The following is an 8,154-nucleotide window of genomic DNA, read 5'->3' as shown; positions in this document are numbered from 1 at the left end:
CATAGTGTTCTTGGTGTTCATCTTGACATTCATAGCATTCTTGCATGCATCACATGTTTTGATCTAAAATTCTCATGCATTGCATAATTTTCATGTTTTTCTCTCTCATCATTAAAAATTCAAAAAATCAAAAAAAAATATCTTTCCCTCTTTTCTCTCATAATTTCGAAAATTAGATTTGACTTTTTCAAAACTTTTTAAAATCTAGTTGTTTTTGAGTCAAATCAAATTTTCAATTTAAAAATCTTATCTTTTTCAAAATCTTTTTCAAAAATCAAATCTTTTTCATTTTTCTTAGTTATTTTTGAAAATTTCAAAAATATTTTTCAAAAATATTTTTCTTAATTTTACATCATATTTTCGAAAATAACAATAACAATTAATGTTTTGATTCAAAAAAATTTCAAGTTTGTTACTTGCTTGTTAAGAAAGATTCAAACTTTAAGTTCTAGAATCATATCTTGTGATTTCTTGTGAATCAAGTCATTAATTGTGATTTTAAAAATCAAATCTTTTTCAAAAACTAATTTCAATCATATGTTTTCAAAAATACCTTCTTATCTTACCTTTTTCAAAAATTTGATTTCAAAATATCTTTTCTAACTCCCTAACTTCTTATCCTTTCAAATTTGTTTCAACTAACTAACTAACTTTTTGTTTGTCTCTTATCTTTTTCAAAACTACCTAACTAACTCCCTCTCTCTCTAAATTTCGAAAATATCTTCACTCTTTTTCAAAATTTCTTTTTAATTAACTAATTATTTTAATTTTTTTATTTTAATTTTCGAAAATTACTAACTTTTTTTTCAAAAACTATTTTCAAAAATCACTAACTCTTTTTCAAAAATAATTTTCGAAAATCCTCTCCCTCTCTCATCTTATTCTATTTATTTATTCATCTACCAACATCTCTTCCTCACATCACTCACCAAATTCGAACCCCCCTCTTCTATCTGTGTTCGAATTTTTCTTCTTCTCTTCTTCTACTAACAATAAGGAACCTCTTTACTGTGACATAGAGGATTCCTCTTCTTTTCTTTTTCTCTTCTCTTTCTTATGAGCAGGGACAAAGAAAAATGCATTCTTGTTGAAGCTGATCCAGAACCTGAAAGGACTCTGAAGAGAAAACTAAGAGAAGCTAAATTACAACAATCCAGAGACAACCTTATTGAAAATTTTGAACAAGTAAAGGAGATGGCAGCCGAACCCAACAACAATAATGCAAGGAGAATGCTTGGTGACTTTACTGCACCTAATTCCAATTTACATGGAAGAAGCATCTCCATTCCTGCCATTGGAGCAAACAACTTTGAGCTGAAACCTCAGCTAGTTTCTCTGATGCAGCAGAACTGCAAGTTTCATGGACTTCCATCTGAAGATCCTTTTCAGTTCTTAACTGAATTCTTGTAGATCTGTGATACTGTTAAGACTAATGGAGTAGATCCTGAAGTCTACAGGCTCATGCTTTTCCCTTTTGCTGTAAGAGACAGAGCTAGAGTATGGTTGGACTCTCAACCTAAGGATAGCCTGAACTCTTGGGATAAGCTAGTCACGGCTTTCTTAGCCAAGTTCTTTCCTCCTCAAAAGCTGAGCAAGCTTAGAGTGGATGTTCAAACCTTCAAACAAAAAGATGGTGAATCCTTCTATGAAGCTTGGGAAAGATACAAACAGTTGACCAAAAAGTGTCCTTCTGACATGCTTTCAGAATGGACCATCCTGGATATATTCTATGATAGTTTATCTGAGTTATCAAAGATGTCATTGGATACTTCTGCAGGTGGATCCATTCACCTAAAGAAAACGCCTGCAGAAGCTCAAGAACTCATTGACATGGTTGCTAATAACCAGTTCATGTACACTTCTGAGAGGAATCCTGTGAGCAATGGGACGCCTATGAAGAAGGGAGTTCTTGAGGTTGATACTCTGAATGCCATATTGGCTCAAAACAAAATATTGACTCAGCAAGTCAATATGATTTCTCAGAGTCTGAATGGAATGCAAGCTGCATCCAACAGTACTCAAGAGGCTTCTTATGCAGAAGAAGCTTATGATCCTGAAAACCCTGCAATAGCAGAGGTGAATTACTTAGGTGAACCTTATGGAAACACCTATAATCCATCATGGAGAAATCATCCAAATCTCTCATGGAAGGATCAAAGGCCTCAACAAGGCTTTAATAATGGTGGAAGAAACAGGTTTAACAATAATAAACCTTTTCCATCATCCACTCAGCAACAGACAGAGAACTCTGAACAAAATGCCTCTAATTTAGCAAACTTAGTCTCTGATCTATCCAAGGCCACTGTAAGTTTCATGAATGAAACAAGGTCTTCCATTAAAAATTTGGAAGCACAAGTAGGCCAGCTGAGTAAAAGGATCACTGAAATCCCTCATAGTACTCTCCCAAGCAATACAGAAGAGAATCCAAAAGGAGAGTGCAAGGCCATTGACATAAGCACCATGGCCGAACCTGTAAGGGAAGGAGAAGACGTGAATCCCAAGGAGGAAGACCTCCTGGGACGTCCAGTGATCAATAAGGAGCTTCCCTCTGAGGAACCAAAGGAATCTGAGGCTCATCTAGAGACCATAGAGATTCCATTGAACCTCCTTATGCCCTTCATGAGCTCTGATGAGTATTCCTCTTCTGAAGAGAATGTGGATGTTACTGAAGAGCAAGCTGCCAAGTTCCTTGGTGCAATCATGAAGCTGAATGCCAAATTATTTGGCATTGAAACTTGGGAAGATGAACCTCCCTTGTTCACCAATGAACTAAGTAATCTGGATCAACTGACATTGCCTCAGAAGAGACAGGATCCTGGAAAGTTCATAATAGCTTGTACCATAGGCACCATGCTCTTTAAGGCTCTGTGTGACCTTGGTTCAGGGATAAACCTCATGCCCCTCTCTGTAATAGAGAAACTGGGAATCTATGGGGTGCAAGCTACTAAAATCTCATTAGAGATGGCAGATAATTCAAGAAAACAGGCTTATGGACAAGTAGAGGATGTGTTAGTAAAGGTTGAAGGCCTTTACATCCCTGCTGATTTCATAGTCCTGGATACTGGAAAGGAAGAGGATGAATCCATCATCCTAGGAAGACCTTTCCTAGCCACAGCAAGAGCTGTGATTGATGTGGACAGAGGAGAATTGATCCTTCAAATAAATAAGGACAACCTTGTGTTTACAACTCAAGGATCTCTCTCTGCATCCATGGAGAGGAAGCAGAAAAAGCTTCTCTCAAAGCAGAGTCAAACAAAGCCCCCACATTCAAACTCTAAGTTTGGTTTTGGGAGGCCACAACCAAACTCTAAGTTTGGTGTCAAACCCCCATATCCAAACTCTAAGTTTGGTGTTGGGAGGTCTCAACAAAGCTCTGCACATCTGTGAGGCTCCATGAGAGCCCACTGTCAAGCTATTGACATTAAAGAAGCGCTTATTGGGAGGCAACCCAATTTTTATTTATCTAACTATATTTTTCTTAGTTATATGTCTTTATAGGTTCATGATCATGTGGAGTCACAAAATAAAAATAAAAATTGAAAACGGAATCAAAAACAGCAGAAGAAAAATCACACCCTGGAGGAAGCATCTGCCTGGCGTTCAACGCCAGAACAGAGCATGGTTCTGGCGCTGAACGCCCAAAATGGGCATCATCTGGGCGCTGAACGCCAGAATTGCACCCTGGAGAGGAGCTGGCGCTGAACGCCCAGAACAAGCATGGTTCTGGCGTTCAACGCCAGAAATGGGCAACAAATGGGCGTTGAACGCCGAAAATGGGCACCAACCTGGCGCTGAACGCCCAGAGTTGTGTGCAAGGGCATTTTACATGCCTAATTTGGTGCAAGGTTGTAAATCCTTGAACACCTCAGGATCTGTGGACCCCACAGGATCATCTCAGGATCTGTGGACCCCACAGGATCCCCACCTACCTCCACTCACTTCTTCTCACCCCTCTTTCACACAATCCCATAAACACTCTTCCCCAAAACTCTTCACCAATCACCTCAATCTCTCTTCCCCATCACTTCTTCACCACTCACATCCATCCACTCTTCCCCATAAACCTACCTCATAAACTACACCTACCTTCAAAATTCAAAATCAATTTCCCACCCAAACCCACCCTAAATGGCCGAACCTTCACCCCCCTCCCTTCCCAATATATAGCCCTCCATTCTTCCTCATTTTCACACTACACAACCCTCTCTTCTCTTCTTGGCCGAAACACAACCCCTTCTTCCTCTCCTCCAGTTCTTCTTCTTCTTCATCTATTCTTTCTTCTCTTGCTTGAGGGCGAGCAAAATTCTAAGTTTGGTGTGGTAAAAGCATAAGCTTTTTATTTTTCCATTACCATTGATGGCACCTAAGACCGGATAATCCTCTAGAAAAGGAAAAGGGAAGACAAAAGCTTCCACCTCCGAGTCATGGGAGATGGAAAGGTTCATCTCCAAAGCCCATCAAGACCACTTCTATGATGTTGTGGCCAAGAAGAAAGTGATCCCCGAGGTCCCTTTCAAACTCAAAAGAAATGAGTATCTGGAGATCCGACATGAAATTCAAAGAAGAGGTTAGAAAGTCTAACAAATCCCATCCAACAAGTCGGCATCCTAATGGTTCAAAAGTTCTATGCCAATGCATGGATCACCAAGAACCATGATCAAATTAAGAACCCGGATCCAAAGAACTATGTTACAATGGTTCGGGGGAATTACTTGGATTTTAGTCCAGAAAATGTGAGGTTGGCGTTCAACTTGCCTATGATGCAAGGAGATGAACGCCCCTACACTAGAAGGGTCAACTTTAATCAAAGGTTGGACCAAGTCCTCATGGACATATGTATGGAAGGAGCTCAATGGAAGATTGACTCCAAAGGCAAGCCGGTTCAACTAAGAAGATTGGACCTCAAGCCTGTGGCTAGAGGATGGTTGGAATTCATCCAATGCTCCATCATCCCCACTAGCAACCGATCTGAAGTTACTGTGGATCGGGCCATCATGATTCATAGCATCATGATTGAAGAGGAAATAGAAGTTCATGAAGTCATCTCTAATGAACTCTACAAAATAGCCGAAAAGTCATCCCCCATGGCAAGGCTAGCATTTTCCCATCTTATTTGCCATCTATGTTACTCAGCTGGAGCTTTCATAGAAGGAGACATTCCCATTAAGGAAGAGAAGCCCATCACTAAGAAAAAGATGGAGCAAGCAAGAGAGCCCATTCATGGAGCTCAAGAGGCGTATGAAGCTCATCACCATGAGATCCCGGAGATGCCTCAAATGCATTTTCCTCCACAAAACTATTGGGAGCAAATCAACACCTCCCTAGGAGAATTGAGTTCCAATATGGGACAACTAAGGGTGGAACATCAAGAGCACTCCATCATCCTTCATGAAATAAGAGAAGATCAAAAAGAAATGAGGGAGGAGCAACAAAGACAAGGAAGAGACATAGAAGAGCTCAAGGACATCATTGGTTCCTCAAGAAGGAAACGCCACCATCACTAAGGTGGACTCATTCCTTGTTCTTATTTTCTATTTTTCGTTTTCTTAATGTTAAGTGCTTATCCATGTCTGTGTCTTCATTACATGATCATTAGTAGTTAGTAACTTTGTCTTAAAGTTATGAATGTCCTATGAATCAATCACCTCTCTTAAATGAAAAATGTTTTAATTCAAAAGAACAAGAAGTACATGAGTTTTGAATTTATCCTTGAACTTAGTTTAATTATATTGATGTGGTGATAATGCTTCTTGTTTTCTGAATGTATGCTTGAACAGTGCATATGTCTTTTGAAGTTGTTGTTCATGAATGTTAAATATGTTGGCTCTTGAAAGAATGATGACTAGGAGACATGTTATTTGATAATCTGAAAAATCATAAAAATGATTCTTGAAGCAAGAAAAAGCAGCAAAGAACAAAGCTTGCAGAAAAAAAATAGGCGAAAAAAAAATAGAAAGAAAAAGCAAGCAGAAAAAGCCAAAAGCTCTTAAAACCAAGAGGCAAGAGCAAAAAGCCAATAACCCTTAAAACCAAAAGGCAAGGGTAAATAAAAAGGATCCCAAGGCTTTGAGCATCAGTGGATAGGAGGGCCTAAAGGAATAAAATCATGGTCTAAGCGGCTAAACCGAGCTGTCCCTAACCATGTGCTTGTGGCGTGTAGGTGTCAAGTGAAAACTTGAGACTGAGCGGTTAAAGTCAAGGTCCAAAAGTAAAAAAAGAGTGTGCTTAAGAACCCTGGACACCTTTAATTGGGGACTTTAGCAAAGCTGAGTCACAATCTGAAAAGGTTCACCCAGTTATGTGTCTGTGGCATTTATGTATCTGGTGGTAATACTGGAAAACAAAGTGCTTAGGGCCACGGCCAAGACTCATAAAGAAGCTGTATTCAAGAATCATCATACTGAACTAGGAGAGTCAATAACACTATCTGAACTCTGAGTTCCTATAGAAACCAATCATTCTGAACTTCAATGGATAAAGTGAGATGCCAAAACTATTCAAGAGGCAAAAAGCTATAAGTCCCGCTCATTTAATTGGAGCTATGTTTCATTGATAGTTTGGAATTTATAGTATATTCTCTTCTTTTTATCCTATTTGATTTTCAGTTGCTTGGGGACAAGCAACAATTTAAGTTTGGTGTTGTGATGAGCGGATAATTTATACGCTTTTTGGCATTGTTTTTAGTATGTTTTTAGTAAGATCTAGTTACTTTTAGGGATGTTTTCATTAGTTTTTATGTTAAATTCACATTTCTGGACTTTACTATGAGTTTGTGTGTTTTTTTATGATTTCAGGTATTTTCTAGCTGAAATTGAGGGGCTTGAGCAAAAATCAGATTCAGAGGTTGAAGAAGGACTGCTGATGCTGTTGGATTCTGACCTCCCTGCACTCAAAATGGATTTTCTAGAGCTACAGAACTTAAAATAGCGCGCTTCCAATTGCGTTGGAAAGTAGACATCCAGGGATTTCCAGAAATGTATAATAGTCTATACTTTTCCCAAGTTTAAACGACACAAATTGGCGTTCAACGCCAGCTCTCTGCCCAATTCTGGCGTCCAGCGCCAGAAACAAGTTGCAAAGTGGAGTTCAACGCCCAAACTGGCACCAAAACTGGCGTTCAACTCCAGGAATGACCTCTACACGTGTAACACTCAAGCTCAGCCCAAGCACACACCAAGTGGGCCCCGGAAGTGGATTTATGCATCAATTACTTACTTCTGTAAACCCTAGTAGCTAGTTTATTATAAATAGGACTTTTTACTATTGTATTAGATATCTTTGGATCATTTTTAGATCTCTAGACCTCCATGGGAGGCTGGCCATTCGGCCATGCTTACCCTCTATTCACTTATGTATTTTTAACGGTAGAGTTTCTACACTCCATAGATTAAGGTGTGGAGCTCTGCTGTTCCTCAAAGATTAATGCAAAGTACTACTGTTTTCTATTCAATTCATCTCATTTCGCTTCCAAGATATTCATTCGCACTTCAACCTGAATGTGATGAACGTGACAATCATCATCATTCCCTATGAACGTGTGCCTGACAACCACTTCCGTTCTACATTAGATTGAATGAGTATCTCTTAGGTCTCTTAATCAGAATCTTCGTGGTGTAAGCTAGAATGATGGCGGCATTCAAGAGAATCCGGAAAGTCTAAACCTTGTCTGTGGTATTCCGAGTAGGATTCAATGATTGAATGACTGTGACGAGCTTCAAACTCGCGATTGCTGGGCGTAGTGACAGACGCAAAAGGATAGTAAATCCTATTCCAGCATGATCGAGAACCGACAGATGAATAGTCGTGCCGTGACAGGGTGCGTTGACCATTTTCACTGAGAGGATAGGATGTAACCATTGACAAGGGTGATGCCTTCAGACGATTAGCCGTGCCATGACAGGGCATTTGGATCATTTTCCCGAGAGAAGACCAAAAGTAGCCATTGACAATGGTGATGCATTACATAAAGCCAGCCATGGAAAGGAGTAAGACTGATTGGATGAAGATAGCAGAAAAGCAGAGGTTTAGAGGAACGAAAGCATCTCTATTCGCTTATCTGAAATTCTCACCAATGATTTACATAAGTATTTCTATCCCTGTTTTATTAATTATTTTCGAAAACCCCATTACTATTTTATATCCGCCTGACTGAGA

At 39.3% G+C, this 8,154-nt stretch overlaps 1 non-coding gene across 1 annotated transcript; it reads right to left on the bottom strand.

The window, feature by feature from the left end:
• Positions 1–1,593: 1,593 nt before the first annotated feature.
• LOC148576331 (small nucleolar RNA R71) lies at positions 1,594–1,701 on the bottom strand. The gene has a single exon (XR_015904717.1). It is a non-coding gene; the product is annotated as a small nucleolar RNA R71 (small nucleolar RNA).
• Between the last annotated feature and the right edge of the window lie 6,453 nt (positions 1,702–8,154).

This window comes from Arachis ipaensis, chromosome B1 (assembly GCF_059453495.1).
Source record: "Arachis ipaensis isolate K30076 ecotype BB chromosome B1, ASM5945349v1, whole genome shotgun sequence".
NCBI lineage: Eukaryota > Viridiplantae > Streptophyta > Magnoliopsida > Fabales > Fabaceae > Arachis > Arachis ipaensis.
Note: the sequence above shows the minus strand (reverse complement) of the source record. Positions and strands in the feature narration are given on the sequence as shown.